Raw genomic sequence first — 20118 nt, forward strand, 5'->3', positions numbered from 1 at the left:
TGCGCCTCTTTTTTTCTTTGCGTCATGTGCTGATTGGGGAGGGTTTTTTGGAAGGGACATCCTGCGTGACACTGCAGTGCCACTCCTAAATGGGCCCGGTGTTTGTGTCGGCCACTAGGGTCGCTAATCTTACTCACACAGTCAGCTACCTCATTGCGCCTCTTTTTTTCTTTGCGTCATGTGCTGATTGGGGAGGGTTTTTTGGAAGGGACATCCTGCGTGACACTGCAGTGCCACTCCTAAATGGGCCCGGTGTTTGTGTCGGCCACTAGGGTCGCTAATCTTACTCACACAGTCAGCTACCTCATTGCGCCTCTTTTTTTCTTTGCGTCATGTGCTGATTGGGGAGGGTTTTTTGGAAGGGACATACTGCGTGACACTGCAGTGCCACTCCTAAATGGGCCCGGTGTTTGTGTCGGCCACTAGGGTCGCTTATCTTACTCACACAGTCAGCTACCTCATTGCGCCTCTTTTTTTCTTTGCGTCATGTGCTGATTGGGGAGGGTTTTTTGGAAGGGACATCCTGCGTGACACTGCAGTGCCACTCCTAGATGGGCCAGGTGTTTGTGTCGGCCACTAGTGTCGCTTAGCTTAGTCATCCAGCGACCTTGGTGCAAATTTTAGGACTAAAAATAATATTGTGAGGTGTGAGGTATTCAGAATAGACTGAAAATGAGTGGAAATTATTGTTTTTGAGGTTAATAATAATATGGGATCAAAATGACCCCCAAATTCTATGATTTAAGCTGTTTTTTAGTGTTTTTTTAAAAAAACACCCGAATCCAAAACACACCCGAATCCGACAAAAAAAATTCGGTGAGGTTTTGCCAAAACGCGGTCGAACCCAAAACACGGCCGCGGAACCGAACCCAAAACCAAAACACAAAACCCGAAAAATTTCAGGCGCTCATCTCTAGCCACCATTAGTTAAGCCACTGACACTTTTACCAGCCCTGTGCTATGTGCAGATCATCCGTCTGAGTTTGGCCACAAATGTGAGCAATTCAGTGTCCCTATAAGTAACCATTACTGGCAACACGACTGTGCCACTCCTATAACATGCCTATTCTGTGTTACAACTGCTTCTGATTAGAAAACCACCTAGGAACGCCCAACAACAATACTGGTCATGTATGTTGTGTGTACAGAGGGCTGTGTGTGAGGTGCTGTGTGTACAAGAAGTTGTGTGTCAGTGTGTGAGATGCTGTGTGTACAGGGAGCTGTGTGTGTGTGAAGTGCTGGGTAATGGGGATGTGTGTCCGTGTGAGAGGTGGTGGTGAGCGGCTGGGTGCAGGAGGCTGTGTGTCAGTGTGTGTGGTGCTGGGTGCAGGTGGCTGTGTGTCAGTGTGTGAGATGATGTGTGTACAGGGATCTGTGTGTCTGTGTGAGGTGCTGGGTACAGGGGGCTGTGTGTCAGTGTGTGAGATGATGTGTGTACAGGGATCTGTGTGTCAGTGTGTGAGGTGCTGGGTACAGGGGTCAGTGCGAGGTGCTGGGTACATGGGGCTGTGTGTCAGTGTGAGAGGTTCTGGGTAGAGGGGGCTGTGTGTGTCAGTGTGTGAGGTGCTGGGCACAGGGGGCAGTGTGTGAGGTTCTGGATACAGGGGGCAGTGTGTGACGTGCTGGGTACAGAGGGCAGTGTGTGAGGGGCAGGGTGTGAAAGGTAGGGGGCAGGGTCTGTGTGTGTCAGTGTGTGAGGGACTGTATACAGGGGTCAGTGTGTTTCAGTGTGTGAAGTGCTGGGTAAAGGGGGCAGTGTGTGAGGTGCTAGGTGCAGGCGGCAGTGTGTGCGGGGTAGGGTGCAGGGGGCAGTGTGTGAGGTGCTGGGTACAGGGGGCAATGTGTGAGGTGCTGGGTACAGAGGGCAGTTTGTGAGGAGCAGGGGGCAGTGTGTTAGGTGCTGGGTACAGGGGGCAGTGTTTGAAGTGCTGTGTACAAGGGCAGTGTGTGAGGTGCTGGGTACAGGGGGCAGTGTGTGAGGGGCAGGATGCAGGGGGCAGTGTGTGAGGAGCAGGGTGCAGTGTGTTAGGTGCTGGGCACAGGGGGCAGTATTTGACGTGCTGGGTACAAGGGCAGTGTGTGAGGTGCTGGGTACAGGGGGCAGGGTGCAGGAGGCAGGGTGCAGTGTGTGTGGGGCAGGGTGCAGGGGCAGTGTGTGAGGTGCTGGGTACAGTGGGCAGTGTGTGAGGGGCAGGGTGCAGTGTGTGAGGTGCTGGGTACAGGGGGCAGTGTGTGAGGTGCTGGGTACAGGGGGCAGTCTGTGAGGGGCAGGGGGCAGTGTGTGAGGTGCTGGGTACAGGGGGCAGTGTGTGAGGGGCAGGATGCAGGGGGCAGTGTGTGAGGAGCAGGGTGCAGTGTGTTAGGTGCTGGGCACAGGGGGCAGTGTTTGACGTGCTGGGTACAAGGGCAGTGTGTGAGGTGCTGGGTACAGGCGGCAGTGTGAGAGGTGCTGGGTACAGGGGGCAGTGTGTGAGGTGCTGGGTACAAGGGCAGTGTGTGAGGTGCTGGGTACAGGCGGCAGTGTGTGTGGGGCAGGGGGCAGTGTGTGTGGGGCAGGGGGCAGTGTGTGAGGTGCTGGGTACAGGGGGCAGTGTGTGAGGTGCTGGGTACAGGGGGCAGTGTGTGAGGGGCAGGGTGCAGTGTGAGGTGCAGGGGGCAGCGTGCGAGAGGCTGGGGGAAGTGTGAGAGGGGCAAGGTGCAGGGGGCAGAGTTTGAGGTGCAGGGGGCAGCTGGTGAGGGGCAAGGGGGCAGCATGTGAGGGGCAGGGTGCAGGGGGCAGCATGTGAGGGGCAGGGGGCAGTGTGAGGGGTGCAGGGGGCAGGGTGTGAGGTGCAGGGGGCAGCGTGTGAAGGATAGGGTATAGGGGCAGTGTGTGAGAGGCAGGGTGCAGGGGGAAGCGTGTGAGGGGCAGGAGGCAGTGTGTGAGGTGCATGGGGCAGCGTGTGAGGTGCATGGGGCAGCGTGTGAGGGGCAGGGGGTAGGAGGCAGCGTGTGAGGGACAGGGTGTAAGGGGCAGTGTGTGAGAGGCAGGATGCAGTGTGTGAGGGGCAGGGGGCAGTGTGCAGGGGGCTGTGTGTGTCAGTGTGTGAGTGTGGGGTTGAAGAGAACTCTCATATGTGGGCTGCAGCCAGGGTAGTAAGTAGTGGGTAGTGAGCTGATCACAGGGGCTGCCTCTCAGCAACAAAGCTGCCCATCCCCCCTCCTGCTTACTTAAGCCTGCTTCCTTGCACCAGTGTCCAGGCTCAGCAGCTGAGGTCGGAAGCTGTTTCTCAGCCATCATACCCGCCGCAGTCCCGCACTCCGCAGCAGCTCCGGTCTTCAATGTGAGGCGCTCCGTGGTAGGTTGGATTAGTACCAGCAGGATGCCGCCCACTATGCAAATACTCCAGCAGCAGCAGCGCAGTGAGAGGCTGCCAGCCTGGATATGTGGGATGCCCGGCCCCTCACTGCTCTGGCTGCGGCTGGAGTATTTGCATAGCGGGCGGGCGGCAACCAGCAACTTCATAGCCGCAGCTCCAGCCTAAGCTGCGGCTGCAGTTGTGACAAGAAATAAATCAGCCCAGCACTGGCGGGCGGTTGGGGGGGGGGGGGGGGAGGGAGGGAGAGAGAGAGAGAGTGTGATACGGCCACAATGGAAAGGACGGAGCTCAGTCCACCGGGAATCCGTCCCGGCATCCCGGCGTACCAATCTGCCGCTGGCTGCTGCTCTACAATTAGAAAAAGAAAAAACTGCCACAAATGACAGGGGAGGCACGGACCCGAGTGCCCCCCAACCCCTGTGTCTGCCACTGGCTACACCCTTGTATATAACACATGTAACTGTGACAGGGAAGGTGGCCCCTCTCAGCTGTGGGTCCCATAGCAGCTGCACTCCCTGCATCTATGGTAGTTACACCCTTGTATATAAAACATGTAACTGTGACAGGGAAGGTGGCCTCTCTCAGCTCTGGGTCCCATAGCATCTGCACTCCCTGCACCTATGGTAGTTACACCCTTGTATATAACACATGTAACTGTGACAGGGAAGGTGGCCCCTCTCAGCTCTGGGCCCCATAGCAGCTGCACTCCCTGCACCTATGGTAGTTACACCCTTGTATATAACACATGTAACTGTGACAGGGAAGGTGGCCGCTCTCAGCTGTGGGTCCCAAAGCATCTGCACTCCCTGCACCTATGGTAGTTACACCCTTGTATATAACACATGTAACTGTGACAGGGAAGGTGGCCGCTCTCAGCTGTGGGTCCCAAAGCATCTGCACTCCCTGCACCTATGGTAGTTACACCCTTGTATATAACACATGTAACTGTGACAGGGAAGGTGGCCGCTCTCAGCTGTGGGTCCCAAAGCATCTGCACTCCCTGCACCTATGGTAGTTACACCCTTGTATATAACACGTGTAACTGTGACAGGGAAGGTGGCCCCTCTCAGCACTTGGCCCCATAGCAGCTGCACTCCCTGCACCTATGGTAGCTACGCCCTTGGCGAGCCCGCATGGGTCTCTGTTGCACTCGTACCCCCACCGGCAATCTGGCGGCCAGGATCCCGGCATCATGATGCTGACCGCTGGGATCCAAACCGCCGGTTACACGATCCCAACGCATGATAGAACATATGGTACTGGCCTATTCTCCCGCAATGTCTTGGAGACTCCAGGATAGCAGGCACCAAGTTGTAGGCATATATTCAGTAACGCCTCAGTTCCACACGCTGATGCCCACTTCCCGTGTGAAGAGACCAGTCCAGGCGAGCTGATGACGCTATTCCTGCTGAATCCCATCATCATGGCCCCTTCCCCCGCTTTACAATGATGTAATCGTAGCTTTATATACTGTGCCTTGATGATGCGATTCTGCTGTCATGCCCCTCCACTGACCACATGGTTGCGTCATACCCCTCCCAACTGGCAGCCAAGAACTTGGTAAGTGGGTGATATCTGGGCCCTGTAGCTCACCAGCAATAAAGTACTTTTTAACCATTTCATCACCCCCACGTCCACTGCATACAATGGGGTCTATGTACTAAGCCTTGGAGAGAGATAAAGTGGATGGAGATAAAGTACCAGCCAATCAGCTCCTGTTATTTTTCATACCCAGCCTATAATATGACAGTTAGCAGCTGATTGGCTGGTACTTATCTCTGTCCACTTTATCTCTCTCCAAGGCTTAGTAAATAGACTCCAGTATTTGTAACGAGCCCCAGTGCTTTAGCCTACCAAATACCCACCACCACCACCAATTCTGCAAGTAAACACTGTAAAGCATGAGAGGACATGGGCTGTTATCCGATGTCTCCACTGTACAGCTGGCCACACGCAGGCCCATCCCGCCTCTGGAGCTGCGGCCCAGGATTGTTCATCAATTTGACTTCACACTTGGATGGCCAAACCTGACATGGACCAGTAACACAGCCCCATGGGGTTTCTGGAGGATCTATGGGGCCAATTCAGACCTGATCACTTGTTAGCTGTTTTTTTCAGTCCTGCGTTCACATAATCGCCACCCACCGGGGAGTGTATTTTAGCTGTGCAACTGTGCGATCGCATGTGCAGCCGCGCGGAAAAAAAAGGTTGTGTGCAGTTTCTGAGTAGCCCAGGACTTACTCAGCCGCTGCGATCGCTTCAACCTGTCCGGGACCAGAATTCACGTCAGACACCCGCCCTGCAAACGCTTGGGAACGTCTGCGTTTTACAACCACTCCCAGAAAACGGTCAGTTGACACCCACAAATGCCTTCTTCCTGTCAATCTCCTTACAATCGCCCATGCGAATGTATTCTTTGCACAAACCCATCGCAGAGCAACCAACCGCTTTGTACCTTATGCGGCATGCCTGCACATTACGGTGCATACACATGCGCAGTTCTGACCTGATGGCATCGCTGAAAAAAACGCTAGCGAGCGATCAGGTCTGAATTAGGCCCTATAAACACTGTGTTATGTGCACATTAAGTGGTATAAATGAAAATGTATGGAACATGAGTAATTAACATGAATTAAAAACAAATCATCACATTATAAAGTCCAGTAAACACGACACAATGGGAGTTGTAGTGCACCAAGGTCCTCCTAGACAGATCTGCACATGACATTCCACCATGCACTGGGCTCAGCCACCAAGCATCCCTGGGACTTGCTATAAAATGTTGCCAAGTATGACAGTCACATATCAAAGTAAACTCTAAGTGTATCTACTATATAAAAGCGAAAATCCGTCCTTCTGTCTTTCTATGCAAATCCACAGTTTACAAGTGACGATCGTTAAATTTTACATACAAGCGTATTAAAACACGGCAGAGGCAACTAAAGCAATTAGAAATCCCTAGCACCCCTAGGGGGCAGACAGCAGCACAGAGTATATCAGGAGATAGCATAACTCCGGAACTGCTGGAGCAATGTACTCAAAACTTGGTACACATGTGCCTTACAATCTGGGAACAAACACTGTGGGAGTAAGACACCCCTAGCACCCCTAGGGGTGAGGCAGCAACACTGAGTATTTCAGCAGACAGCATAACTCTGGAATGCCTGCAGCAATTTACAACAAACTTGGTACACACTTGACTTTCACTGTGGAAACAAACACTGTGGGGGTCAGACTCCCCTAGCACCCCTAGGGGTGGGACAGCAGCACAGAGTATGTAAGCAGACAGCATAACTGTGGAAGGCCTGGAGCAATTTACACCAAACTTGGTACACATCTGACTTACAATCTGCAAACAAACTCTGTGGGGGTTAGACACCCCTAGGGGTGGGCCAGCAGCACAGAGTATGTCAGGAGACAGCATAACTCCCGAATGCCTGGACCAATACAACAAACTTGGTTCACATATGACTTGCAAGCTGGGAACAAACAGTGTGGGGGTAAGAGACCCTTAGCACCCCTAGGGGTGAAGCAGCAGCACAGGGTTTTTCAGCAGTCAGCATAACTCTGGAATGCCTGGAGCAATTTACACCAAACTTGCTACACATATGACTTACACTCTGGGAACAAACACTGTGAGGGTAACACACCACTAGCACCCTTAGGGGTGGGCCAGCAGCACATACTATATCAGGACATGCATGATATGTCAGTGATGACAGGGCTGCATATGACAGGGCCAGTGACATGATGTGAGGAGGGCAATGGAGGCAGCAGGAAGCCACACACTGAGAGTTGTATAGTGGGAAGAGCAGAGTCCCTTGGGCATACCTCCCAACTGTCCCGATTTTCGCGGGACAGTCCCGTTTTTTGGGGACTGTCCCGCTGTCCCACCCGCGGGCCACAGTGTCCCACGGTGGGGCGGGTCAGTTGGGAGGTTCTGTCAATTGCTGCTCTGCTTAGCAGAGCAGCGGTGAATAGACGCTGTGCTCATGCGCACAGCGTCTATTCAGTGGAGTCAGAGGGAGAGGGAGCATGCCAGTGGCTCACAGAGCGCTGGGCATGCCCCCTCAGTGACGAAAACGGTGGCGTAACTCGCGATCGCGGGTCCTCCCGCAAAGCCACGCCCTCTTTTCATATGCCACGCCCCCTTTTCGGGAGCGCGGCGCGAGTGTCCCGCTCCGCAAAGAAGCAAAGTTGGGAGGTATGCCTTGGGTGACCAAAAAGGGGTGCGGTCACTACACAAAGTGCGTCAGGGAAGCAAGATATGCCTATATACTAGATCTCCAATCAACATAAATTAACAAACTATCATTCTAATTTACCATCCTCATCCCGTACCAAAGCACAGGTATTCAGCTATCTACAATGTTATTTATACAGTGTGTTTAATATTTACATTTATTTTTGTAAACAGACATTCTTAAAATCTGGGGTAACGCCGGGAACTCCAGCTAGTATGTACTAAATCATCTGGCACAGTAGCAATATTCTGAGCATATTGGAAGTCTTGCAACAGAACATTTATAGATGGAGTTTAAGATCATACATGTTAACATTCAATAGTGATGTGCGGGTTCAGTTCCTCGGAATCCGTACCCCACCCCGAACTTCACCCATTTTACATGGTTCCGAGGCAGACTCGGATCCTCCCGCCTTGCTCGGTTAACCCGAGTGCGCCCGAACGTCATCATCCCGCTGTCGGATTCTCGCGAGATTCGTATTCTATATAAGGAGCCGCGCGTCAAAGCCATTTTCACTTGTGCATTGGAGATGATAGGGAGAGGACGTGCAGCGTTCTCTCAGTTGTGTTCAGTGTGCTGCAAATATCTGTGCTCAGTGTGCTGCAAATATCTGTGCTCAGTGTGCTTACAAATATCTGTGCTCAGTGTGCTTACAAATATCTACGTTCTCTGCCTGAAAAACGCTCCATATCTGTGCTGTATTGTAGTATATAGTAGGAGGACAGTGCAGAATTTTGCTGACCAGTGACCACCAGTATTATATCAGTACGGTACAGTAGTCCACTGCTCTCTGTGTCGTCAAGTATACTATCCATCCATACCTGTGGTGCATTTTAGTTGTGTGCAGTATATATAGTAGGAGGACAGTGCATAATTTTGCTGACCACCAGTATATAATATATAGCAGTACGGTACAGTAGGCCACTGCTCTACCTAGCTCTGTGTCATCAAGTATACTATCCATCCATACCTGTGGTGCATTTAAGTTGTGCGCAGTATATATAGTAGGAGGACAGTGCATAATTTTGCTGACCACCAGTATATAATATATAGCAGTACGGTACAGTAGTCCACTGCTCTACCTACCTCTGTGTCATCAAGTATACTATCCATCCATACCTGTGGGGCATTTATGTTGTGCGCAGTATATATAGTAGGAGGACAGTGCATAATTTTGCTGACCACCAGTATATAATATATAGCAGTACGGTACAGTAGGCCACTGCTCTACCTACCTCTGTGTCATCAAGTATACTATCCATCCATACCTGTGGTACATTTAAGTTGTGCGCAGTATATATAGTAGGAGGACAGTGCATAATTTTGCTGACCACCAGTATATAATATATAGCAGTACGGTACAGTAGGCCATTGCTATTGATATATTACTGGCATATAATTCCACACATTAAAAAATGGAGAACAAAAATGTGGAGGGTAAAATAGGGAAAGATCAAGATCCACTTCCACCTCGTGCTGAAGCTGCTACCACTAGTCATGGCTGAGACGATGAAATGCCATCAACGTCGTCTGCCAAGGCCGATGCCCAATGTCATAGTAGAGAGCATGTAAAATCCAAAAAACAAAAGTTCAGTAAAATGACCCAAAAATCAAAATTAAAAGCATCTGATGAGAAGCGTAAACTTGCCAATATGCCATTTACGACACGGAGTGGCAAGGAACGGCTGAGGCCCTGGCCTATGTTCATGGCTAGTGGTTCAGATTCACATGAGGATGGAAGCACTCATCCTCTCGCTAGAAAACTGCAGTGCCACTCCTAGATGGGTCAGGTGTTTGTGTCGGCCACTTGGGTCGCTTAGCTTAGTCACACAGCTACCTCATTGCACCTCTTTTTTTCTTTGCATCATGTGCTGTTTGGGGACTATTTTTTAAATCTGCCATCCTGTCTGACACTGCAGTGACACTCCTAGATGGGCCAGGTGTTTGTGTCGGCCACTTAGTTCGCTTAGCTTAGTCACACAGCTACCTCATTGCACCTCTTTTTTTTCTTTGCATCATGTGCTGTTTGGGGACTATTTTTTAAATCTGCCATCCTGTCTGACATTGCAGTGACACTCCTAGATGGGCCAGGTGTTTGTGTCGGCCACTTGGGTCGCTTAGCTTAGTCACACAGCGACCTTGGTGCACCTCTTTTTTTCTTTGCATTATGTGCTGTTTGGGGACTATTTTTTAAATCTGCCATCCTGTCTGACACTGCAGTGACACTCCTAAATGGGCCAGGTGTTTGTGTCGGCCACTTGGGTCGCATAGCTTAGTCACACAGCGACCTTGGTGCACCTCTTTTTTTTCTTTACATCATGTGCTGTTTGGGGACTATTTTTTGAAGTGCCATCCTGTCTGACACTGCAGTGCCACTCCTAGATGGGCCAGGTGTTTGTGTCAGCCACTTGTGTCGCTTAGATTAGTCATCCAACGACCTCGGTGCAAATTTTAGGACTAAAAATAATGGTGTGAGGTGTTCAGAATAGACTGGAAATGAGTGGAAATTATGGTTATTGAGGTTAATAATACTATGGGATCAAAATGACCCCCAAATTCTATGATTTAAGCTGTTTTTGAGGGCTTTTTGTAAAAAAACACCCGAATCAGACAAAAATTTTTAGGGAGGTTTTGCCAAAATGCATCCGAATCCAAAACACGGCCGCGGAACCGAATCCAAAACCAAAACAGAAAACCCGAAAAATGTGCGGTGCACATCACTAACTTTCAACAATATGCTATGTCGGCATGCCCTCTTATGGAATCTATGTAAATCATTAGCAAAACCAAATGCTCCGTCTACATACAGTACAGCGCAGGCACAAGGTCGTCATGCAATAAGTGATATGCCGGCCAGACTCTTATATCTAAGTTTCCTTTTGATGCTTGATCCAAATAATGTATCAGTAACAATGACATTACTGTGAAGTGGAGGAGAGATGATTAGGATGGTCACCTGTAACACACATGTAATGTTTCTGTGACATGGAAAAACAATGGAAGAAATGTTATGGAGTCACCTTCATTGTTGTCCTAGTTGATAGGATAACCAGAAGAGTAGCTTTGGGTGGAGTGTCATGAGAAGAAATTAAAACCAAAAAGTTATGTACCCTCCAGGTTCTGTTCTCAGCAGTCCAGCTGTCGGTACAATGGTGCCACGTGGTGCCACAGGGCACAGCCACGCTCACTGTCCACTCAACCTCTTTCCAACACTTCCAGCGGGTGTGAACAAGTCGAGTGGATGTCATTACCTATTCCCTGTGAATGTCACCTTGCGGGCCCGCCTTGCAGTTTTATATATGCTGGTATTGAATAATACATTTCTAGTGCGCCACAAAAAAGACCACTCTTATTTCTTCTCCTCTTTATACGCTCATGGGTTACACAGATTCTGTGGCTGATTAAACCAGGTGACAAGCAGACTTGAGGTCAGCCAGCCACAGAAACTGTATAATTTGTGAGCTTCCTGGTTTAATGGGATAGTATAGTTAGTATAGCTATCTCTCTCTCTCTCTCTCTATGTGTATACACACACACACACACACACACACACACACACACACACACACACATATAACGGAAAATGATTAATTCAGCCTCTTAGATAAAGAGCTTTATTTCCTTATAAAATATAAGCGGTGATTTAGTCTAGAAATTCCTGTCACTTATGTTTTCCCTTTACCTTTATATTGAAGCACTCTGTACAACATTGCCTTATACTTCATTTTCTACACTAGTCTCATTTTTTAAACTAGAAACTCATGTATATCCAGTTGTAATTGATGTAGAAATGTATATGTAAGATAGCTGTAACTCTGTAGCTTTGCTGCTGGTTACTGTGACATCACACCTAGCCTGTGACATCACTAGCCCGTGACATCACAATGCTTCTTCCTGTAACATTCTATATACAGATGCTGACGTTTCCAGTTTCCATGCAGGAAGACAGGTAGGAGGAGGTGAGTCCTACATAGCAGGGTATGATGGAGAGGGGTAAGGAAGACAGAGTGCAGTATAGTCAGCTGAAAGGCAAGACAAGATAGACAGAATTGGGAATACAGGTACAAGGACACAACAATAGGAGAAGTGCAGGAAGGAACGACATATTTAGGAATAAAAATGTAGCGTTACAGGAATAAAGAGGGCAGTATGGAGGATAAGCACACATACAGGGGATGCAGATAACCTGGGTCTCTATGAGGCAGGATCGTGGCTTTGGGATGAAAAAGTTAATAAAATAAATAAATGGGATAGTGATAACTTTGAAAGTATCTTGTTTGGTTTAAGGAAAATTGGGAAACTGGTGGACTCATGGACATTTTATTGTACTTAAACTAGTACTATGCTTAATGCTAGTCTTTTGTGTTTTTTAGATCATCTGGCAAAGAGATTTGCAGAGTGTCGGGTGACCGGCAAAGAGATCTGCAAAGTGTCAGTTGAAGACGACGGGAGGGGTCGCAGAGGTAGCAACGACTGGAGTATAACATGCAGGAGGTAAGTTACCATACTCTCTCTGCACATGTTACATCTGCCCCACCTGCAGTGCACATGGTTTTGTCCATTAGAGAATAAATTTGCTGCTGCGATCAGGTCTGAATTAGGCCCAGTGTATGATACTTACATGGTCCTAGCACTAGGGAAGATAAAACCTGGAGCAGATAACTTGGGTCTCTATGAGAAAGGATCTTGGGTTTTGGATAAAAAGTCAATAAAATAGATAAGTACGTAACAAAATGTAGTAGTATATTTATACACATAATATGTCTGACCAGTAAATTCTGGTTATTTAGATCATCATTTGGCAAAGTTCTGGCAAAGAGATTTGCAGAGTGTCGGGTGACCGGCAAAGAGATCTGCAAAGTGTCAGTTGAAGACGACGGGAGGGGTCGCAGAGGAATTAGTGACTGGAGAATAGCATGCAGGAGGTAAGTTACCATATTTGTGTAATTGTGTGTGTGGTGGGGGGTATTGAGAGCACAGTACAAAACATAGGGTCTATGGTGGGGGAGAGCGGACAATACAAAACATGCAGAAGAGGGGGCAACTTGGTATAGCACATACAGATGGTGTGGGGCACAATACAAAAACATAGAAATTGTGGCATACTCTATAGGACATATAGAGGAAGGACATACACTTTTGGGGGTTGCAAGATGTGGGGAGAGCATGACACAGAACATACAGATTGGGGGAAGAACAATACAGATCAGGGGAGAAGGTGAAATGGCTGACATTTACAGTATATCAATGAACTGGGAGCAGGTGTACAAAGCCTGGGAGAGTGATAAAGTGGAGAGAGATAACTAACAACCAATCAGCTCCTAGTTGCCATTTTTCAAACACAGCCTGTAACATGGCAGTTAGGAGCTGATTGGCTGGTACTTTACCTCTCACCACATTATCACTCTGCAGGGCTTAATACATCTCCCCCATAGAATAACCAAATGATGAAATGGTACAGATGGTATAAATTATGTAAAATAGAGCTGTAACAAGTGACTGTTTCCCTATCTTTACATATAATAAAGGTGACATAGTCCTTTCCCTAGAGTCCTTCTCCTTACCGCTCAGGGGGCCTGATTCAGATGTGGACGCAGAGCTGCTGTTGCACCAAGTGGCTCAATGCTTTTTCACTGTGCATGCGTGTAAGCTGCACTGCGCATGAAATGAAATCAAGCTCACATAGAGGATCCCATCGCAAAGTGATTGACAGGAAGTCAGCGTTTGAGGTGGTAACGGGGGTGGCTAACTGTATACAGGTGTCAGGTCCATTCAAATGCCGTTCCATGTGCGTGCATAAATTACCCATTGCGACCTGTGTTGCTGCTGGAGAGCCCCCTGTGTCTAGGAGACTTGCTCAGCCTACGACTGCTCAGACTCATGATGTAATTGTGAACGGCAAGATTGCAGCAGCGATCGCTTCAACAACCACAACTGAATCAGGCCCACAATTACACCATTATATTTTACTATTTTATCTCAATTATTAACTAAGGGGTCAGTTTAATTAGGTGCGAGGCTGTCTTACAACAGCCGCACTTTCCGGGAGCCCCATAGGCTGAATCTGGCCACGAAGGGTGTGAGTTTGGATGCTATTGAAGCATTGCAGCAATGGTAATTCGTACCTAATTGGATTGACCCCTAAATGTTAGCAATTTATAGCTTTTATTATTTACTGGACAAATTTATTTTCTGAAGGTACCCACTAATTACTATAAGAGAGAACTTATCCCCCCAATGTATGTATTGTATAAAAAAAATGGGCCTTTTGGGATAATTGTCCTTATTTTAGGTATTTTCCATGTCCTCAGTAGATAGAGCAACATATTTACACAGAGAGATTTTTCTCTCTACACAACCACACCACTGTTTGCAGTTTGTCTCTCTGCTTGTTCATCCACTAACAATGATTTTCATCTCTTCCTCTTCGTCTACACGCAGTGGGTGATCCTTGAATAGCTGCCCTGGGAAGAGAGCTGCGGACACATGCTCCAAATATTGGGATATATGCATTACCTATTAGGATATGCGGTAAAGATGCCGGCTGACGGGTTTATGGCAGTCAGAATACTGACACTGGGATCCCGACATTCTTCAGAATCCCGACGTTGGTACTCCGAATGGGCAAGGATACCGATGCCCGTATCCCCACGATTATAGGTTTAGGGCTGGGCAAAGGGGGTTAGGTTTAGGCATCAGGCATGGGGGAAAGGGTGGTTAGGCTGGAGGGAAGGGAGGGTTAGGTTTACGTGTCAGGCAGGGGGGTTAGGTTTAGGTGTCAGGCGGGGGGTTAGGGTTAGGCTGCGGATAGGGTGGGTTAGGCACCCCCAGGGGAGGTTAGGCTGCATTGAAGGGAGGGTTAGGTTTAGGCATGAGACTGGAGGGTTAGGTTTAGGCGTTAGGTGGGGGGGTTAAGTTTAGGCTGTGGGTGGGGGGAGGTTAGGGTTAGGCTGCTGGTAGGGTGGGTTAGGGTTAGGCACCCCTGAGAGTGGTTAGGCTGTGGAGGAGAGAGGGTTAGGTTTAGGCATCAGACGGGGAGTTAGGTTTAGGTGTCAGGCGCTGGGTTAGGTTTAGGCTGCGTGTGGGGGGAGGTTAGCGTTAGGCTGCAAGTAGGGTGGGTTAGGCACCCCCGGGAGTGGTTAGGCTGCGAGGGAGGGTTAGGTTTAGGCAGCAGGGACGGAGGTTAGGATTAGGCACCTCTGCGGGAGAGTTAGGCACAAAGGGGGAGGTTAGGGTTAGACTGCGGACTGGCAGGGTTAGGGGGTTGGGAGAGGGTTAGGCATCAGGCGGAGGGGTTAGGGTTAGGCTGCGGGTGGGGGGAGGATAGGGTTAGGTTGTGGGTAGGGTCGGTTAGGGACCCCCCAGGTGTGGTTAGGCTGCGAGGGAGGGAGGTTTAGGCATCAGGTGGGGAGATTAGGTTTAGGCATCAGGCGGGGGGGTTAGGTTTAGGCTGCGGGTGGGGGGAGGATAGGGTTAGGCTACGGGTGGGGGGAAGTTAGGGTTAGGCTGTGAGTTGGGTGGGTTAGGCACCCTCGGGAGTGGTTAGGCTGCAGTGAAGGGAGGGTTAGGTTTAGGCAGCAGGGACGGAGGTTAGGATTAGGCACCTCCGCGGGAGGGTTAGGCACAAAGGGGGAGGTTAGGGTTAGACTGCGGACAGGCAGGGTTAGTGGGGTGGGGAGAACACCCCTTACTCACCCCTGTCAGTCTTTTCTGTACTGGGATCCCGGCATCGGTATAACAACCACCAGGATCCCATGCACTGGGATATCATACTGACCCCTCTATTAGTACACCTCTTAATACCCAGAGGGAAGGGCGATCCTGAGGCCATGGTTCCCCAGAGGTTTCCCCCCAAGGGGGTTTTCCTCTCCTGAGTGCTGAAGGATGACTCTTTGTGAGTCCAGAGGTGTAGCTTTTATGCCATAATGAGTACCAATCTCATGACCATCTCTGCAATGTATAAGAAGTAAAATAATTGCTAATGCGGTCACTTTACTTCTGGGTTTAGACCCCGGCTGCGCTAGTTCACATGTGCAATCACCAGACTGCGTATGTGAGAGCAGACAGTAATCAAGGATCCTTCTCCTGGGATTTATTGCATAATGTAGCCCACAGGCTACAAAAGCCATTTAGAAATGGCATTAGCTGCCGGGCCAAGCTCAGAAATGCTTTGCATTCTGGAGCTTGGTGAGTTTCACAGTTCACCCTAGAACTTTTGGTGGCTGACTTTGTAATCACAATGGGAGGAATGCAATAGATATTTCAAATATCCATTGCAGTCCCCAATACATACATTCAGGGGCTGGCTAATATTTGTGGGCAGCCCCCAAAAACCGACTCTTTTTGGAGATGTCTCGCAAATATTATTTATTAAATATTCCACTTAATAAACTTTTTATATTTTAACATAAACTAAAAAAATGTTTTATGTATTCATTAACTGAGTCTCCCGTCTTTACTGAATGCTAATTTCACAGGGTCCGCAAATTACTACTGATATGACTGTTACTCTACTGTCCTGCTGGTGCTCCTGGCTTGCTGTATAGCAGCCAGACATATATTTTATATATAGCACTCATGGGGAGATGTATCAAGCCTTGGAGAGAGATAAAGTGCAGATGTCCAAACCACCCAATCATCTTATGTCACTTATCAAGCACAGTACCTGAAATGATACCTGTAGTTAGAAGCTTCATTTGATTTGGGCAAATACTCAACTTTATCTCTCTCCACGGCTTGATACATCTCCTGGAAAATATCATGTCTTCCTTTCACTTAATTAACAAGTTAAATTAATTAATTGCCTTTGAAACAGGGTAAGAAATTCACAGTATAAGATAATGTTATAAAGGCTTGTCAATACCTCCTGGTACATTTACATTGATTTATCATTCACATTTCTTCCATGCCAGACAGGGGTGGATTGGGAACGTAAAGTGGCCCTGGAAATATATGAAAAGTGGCATCATGTAGGTTGGAGCAAGTCAGCTATAAGCGGGGCCCAACACAAATTGGGCTTAAGCAAACTGTCAGCATTACCCACAGTGGTAGTAAGCAAGGCTAATGCAGAATGGTAGGCAGTCACAGCACCAGCAGGAGGATCGTGTCACATGAGGTGGAGATTACAACAGTAGGTGAGGCATTGCACTGGCAGGCAGTCACAGCACCAACAGGAGGATCGTGTCAAAGGAGGTGGAGATCACACCAGTAGGTGGGGCATTGCACTGGCAGGCAGTCACAGCACCAGCAGGAGGATCGTGTCACAGAAGGTGGAGATTACAACAGTAGGTGAGGCATTGCAGCGCCGTAACTACGTGTGTGCCAAGGGCGCTTGGCACACAGCGCAGTTGCCCTGAGGGCGCAACGGCCAGCGGCATGTAATGAGTCAAATTGACTCATTAGATGCCGCCTCTGTGTGCGCCGTGCGCGGCTGGAGGGAGAGGAGACCAGCGCCGGGTTCAAGGAGGAGGAGGGAGGGGGAGGAGGGAGCCGCAGCAGCGCTATTTGATTGGTAGTAAGCGCCGCTGCAGCATCCCCCTCTCCTTCTGTATTGGCTGCCCGGCGCTGCTATGGATGCTGGGATGCGGTTCCTTCATCCCAGCATCCATAGCAGCGCCGGGCAGCCAATACAGAAGGAGAGGGGGATGCTGCAGCGGCGCTTACTACCAATCAAATAGCGCTGCTGCGGCTCCCTGCTCCCCCTCCCTCCTCCTCCTTCTCATCTCACTGCCTGCACCGAGAGGGAGATGCCAGCACGAGGAGCCTGTCAGCGGGGAGAAGATAAGTATATCCCTCTCTCTCTTTCTTTCTCTCTCTCTCTCTCTCTCTCTCTCTCAGGGGGACACCGTCTGCCGCAATGTGTAAAAAGGGGTCCTGGCTGCCGCAATGTGTAAAAAGGGGGGGGGTCCTGGCTGCCGCAATGTGTAAAAAGGGGGGGGTCCTGGCTGCCGCAATGTGTAAAATGGGGTCCTGGCTGCCGCAATGTGTAAAAAGGGGGCCTGGCTGCCGCAATGTGTAAAGAGGGGGCCTGGCTGCCGCAATGTGTAAAGAGGGGGCCTGGCTGCCGCAATGTGTAAAGAGGGGGCCTGGCTGCCGCAATGTGTAAAAAGGGGTCCTGGCTGTCGCAATGTGTAAAAAGGGGGACTGGCTGCCGTAATGTGTAAAAAGGGGGACTGGCTGCCGTAATGTGTAAAAAGGGGTCCTGGCTGCCGCAATGTGTAAAAAGGGGTCCTGGCTGTCGCAATGTGTAAAAAGGGGGACTGGCTGCCGTAATGTGTAAAAAGGGGTCCTGGCTGCCGTAATGTGTAAAAAGGGGTCCTGGCTGCCGCAATGTGTAAAAAGGGGTCCTGGCTGCCGCAATGTGTAAAGAGGGGGCCTGGCTGCCGCAATGTGTAAAGAGGGGGCCTGGCTGCCGCAATGTGTAAAAAGGGGTCCTGGCTGCCGCAATGTGTAAAAAGGGGTCCTGGCTGCCGCAATGTGTAAAAAGGGGGCCTGGCTGCCACAATGTGTAAAAAGGGGGCCTGGCTGCCGCAATGTGTAAAATGGGGTCCTGGCTGCCGCAATGTGTAAAAAGGGGGCCTGGCTGCCACAATGTGTAAAGAGGGGGCCTGGCTGCCGCAATATGTAAAAAGGGGTCCTGGCTGCCGCAATGTGTAAAAAGGGGGACTGGCTGCCGTAATGTGTAAAAAGGGGGACGCTGTCTGCTGTAATGTATAAAAGGGGCTCTACCTGGTGTAGTGGCGCTACTGTGCAGCGTAATTTGAATAATGTAGACTACTGTGCACCGTAGTATGAATTGCTATTATTTTGTGGCCACGCCCCTTCCCCGTGAAGCCACGCCCCTATAAATTTTTCGCGCGACTACGGCGCGCACTGCCCCTATCTTACAAGGGGGGGGGGCGCCACTGTCGTTTCCTGCACATAGCGCTAAAATGCCTAGTTACGGCACTGAGGCATTGTACTGGTAGGCAGTCACAGCATCAACAGGAGGATCGTGTCAAAGGAGGTGGAGATCACACCAGTAGGTGAGGCATTACACTGGTAGGCAGTCACAGCAACAGCAGGAGGATCGTGTCACAGGAGGTGGAGATCACACCAGTAGGTGAGGCATTGCACTAGTAGGCAGTCACAGCACCAACAGGAGGATCGTGTCAAAGGAGGTGGAGATCACACCAGTAGGTGGGGCATTGCACTGGCAGGCAGTCACAGCACCAGCAGGAGCATCTTGTCACAGGAGGTGGAGATCACACCAGTAGGTGAGGCATTGCACTGGTAGGCAGTCACAGCACCAGCAGGAGGATCGTGTCACAGAAGGTGGAGATTACAACAGTAGGTGGGGCATTGCACTGGCAGGCAGTCACAGCACCAGCAGGAGCATCTTGTCACAGGAGGTGGAGATCACACCAGTAGGTGAGGCATTGCAATGGTAGGCAGTCACAGCACCAGCAGGAGCATCTTGTCACAGGAGGTGGAGATCACACCAGTAGGTGAGGCATTGCACTGGCAGGCAGTCACAGCACCAGCAGGAGCATCTTGTCACAGGAGGTGGAGATCACACCAGTAGGTGAGGCATTGCACTGGTAGGCAGTCACAGCACCAGCAGGAGGATCGTGTCACAGAAGGTGGAGATTACAACAGTAGGTGGGGCATTGCACTGGCAGGCAGTCACAGCACCAGCAGGAGCATCTTGTCACAGGAGGTGGAGATCACACCAGTAGGTGAGGCATTGCACTGGTAGGCAGTCACAGCACCAGCAGGAGCATCTTGTCACAGGAGGTGGAGATCACACCAGTAGGTGAGGCATTGCACTGGTAGGCAGTCACAGCACCAGCAGGAGGATCGTGTCACAGAAGGTGGAGATTACAACAGTAGGTGAGGCATTGTACTGGTAGGCAGTCACAACACCAGCAGGAGGATCTTGTCACAGGAGGTGGAGATCACACCAGTAGGTGAGGCACTGCACTGGCAGGCAGTCACAGTACCTATGGTAGCTACACCCCTATAAAAAAAACCAGTGGTGCAAGTAGAAAAAATGTCTTACAGGTACTGTGTGCGCGTGTGCCAAAAATGAATGTGGCCAAATGCCACATGGGGCGTGGCCAATGAAAATGGTGGCGTGATACACATATGGGGGAGGGGCAGATACACATATGACCCCAATAGTGCCAGATACACATTGCCCTACAGTGACAAATATACATTGCCCAACAGTGCCAGATATACATTGCTGCACAGTGTCATACATACATTGCCCCACAGTGCCAGAGACACATTGCCTGACTGTGCCAGAGACACAAAAGCCCCCAGAGTGCCAGATATACATTGCCCCACAGTGCCAGATACACAAATGCCCCCACTGTGTTAGATATACATTGCCACCCAGTGCCAGATACAGAAATGTCCCCCCAGTGCCAGATACAGAAATGTCCCCCCAGTGCCAGATACAGAAATGCCCCCAGTGCCAGATACACATGTCCCCCCTGTGCCAGATATGCCCCCAGTGCCAGATACACATG

This window comes from Pseudophryne corroboree, chromosome 2 (genome assembly GCF_028390025.1).
Source record: "Pseudophryne corroboree isolate aPseCor3 chromosome 2, aPseCor3.hap2, whole genome shotgun sequence".
Classification (NCBI taxonomy): Eukaryota; Metazoa; Chordata; class Amphibia; order Anura; family Myobatrachidae; genus Pseudophryne; species Pseudophryne corroboree.